Source organism: Aureococcus anophagefferens, assembly GCF_000186865.1.
Source record: "Aureococcus anophagefferens unplaced genomic scaffold AURANscaffold_93, whole genome shotgun sequence".
In the NCBI taxonomy this organism is placed as follows: Eukaryota; class Pelagophyceae; order Pelagomonadales; family Pelagomonadaceae; genus Aureococcus; species Aureococcus anophagefferens.
The window spans coordinates 16,535-18,124 of record NW_008705643.1 but is presented as its reverse complement, the minus strand read 5'-3'; positions in this window follow the sequence as shown (position 1 = coordinate 18,124).

Below are 1,590 nucleotides of genomic sequence, written 5' to 3'. Positions count from 1 at the left end.
GGTTCCAGGCGGGCGACTGGTCGGGCGCGGTGGCTTCTTACGACCGCGCGGTCAAGGTCGCCGACGACGCCGCCGAGGACCGCGTGCCTCTGTTTGGCGCCGTCGGGTCCGACGACCCGCCGCGGCCCCTGGCGGCGGCGCACGCGAACGCCGCGCTCTGCCACCTGAAACTGTGCGAAGCGGCGGAAGGGGACGCGAAGAAGAACCAGAGCGCGCTGGCTTTGAAGCGGGCCATGGCGTCCGCGGAGACGGACCCGACCTACGCCAAGGCCCACGACCGCTGCGCCAAGGCCTTCGAGAACCTCGGCGAGGCCGCCGCGGCCGCGGAGTCGCGGACGCTCTTCGACCAGTGCGCGGCGAGGGACGACGCCGAGCGGCGCGCGAAGAAGGCCGCGGCGGACGAGGTCCGCGCGGCGAAGCTCGCGGAGCGCGAGAAGAAATTGAAGGCCCGGGAGGAGGCGAAGCAGCGCGACGAGGAGAAGCGCGCGAAGCTCAAGGCCGCCGCGGAGAAGAAGGCCGCCGCGGCGAAGAAGGCCGCGGCGGCCAAGGCCGCGCCGCTCGCGGAGAACTCGAAGCTGCCGAAGACGACGATCACCATGGACGGCGGCGCGGGGCTCGAGAGCCTCGGCATCTACGGCAACGGCGGCCTGGGCCTGCCGAGCTTCATCCCCGGCGCGACTGCGCGCCGCCGTCGGACCCGATCTACACGGCGAGCTCGCCCTTCGTGTCGGGCGCCAACTTCCAGTAGGGGGCCGCCCCTCCGTGCGACGAGCGCGGCGCCTCCGTATAAAAACGTTTTTACGCGACGCCCGGGAGGATGGGCAGGACGTAGCCGCAGTCCTCCCGGGGGCCCTTGCCGCCGCTCCCGTCGGACGCGCCGAACTGGTCGAAGCAGTCGCAGGTGCCCTTCTCGTAGTCGCAGAGCCCGCGGCCGCTGCACTCCTTGACGTCGACGACGTAGGCCGTCAGGGGGTCGTCGCCGGCGAGGCACGTGCGCAGGCTGCAGTCGTAGCCCGCCCAGCCGTCGTCGCAGTGGCAGCCGCGGACCATGTCGTCGTCCCAGGTGTAGGGGTCGTTGACGTCGCTCCGGTAGGGCGCGCGGCCCGCGGCCTCGAAGAGCTGGGCCATGGTCTTGCACTCGCCGTGGCCGTTGCAGGGCCGGAGCACGTCCGACGGGCACGCGAGGTACTCGCCTGGGCAGCAAAAGGGTGCGAAATTCCCAACTTCAAAGGCTCCTATCTCGGTCATTTTCCGCTCGTTTCGGCTGATTTTTGGACGAGCGATCATCTCTCGGAGCGCTCTCGAAGCGTTGGTGCTGTTTCCGAAACGCGCGCGCGCGGAACACTCAAGTTGAAGCGACGTTGAATCACCCTTTTGCTGCCCTGGTACTCGCACGCGCTCCCCGCGAAGCCCTGCGCGCACTCGCAGGTGCCCTCGTCGCGGAGGCACGTGCCCTTGTCGGAGCACTCCACCTCGGTGACGTGGGCCTCGTCCGTCGCCGTCGGCCGCCCGAACCAGGAACGCCCCTTGGGGCACGCGAGGAGCGAGCAGTCCGCGCCTACCAAGCATGACGGTGACGATTTCTCGTTG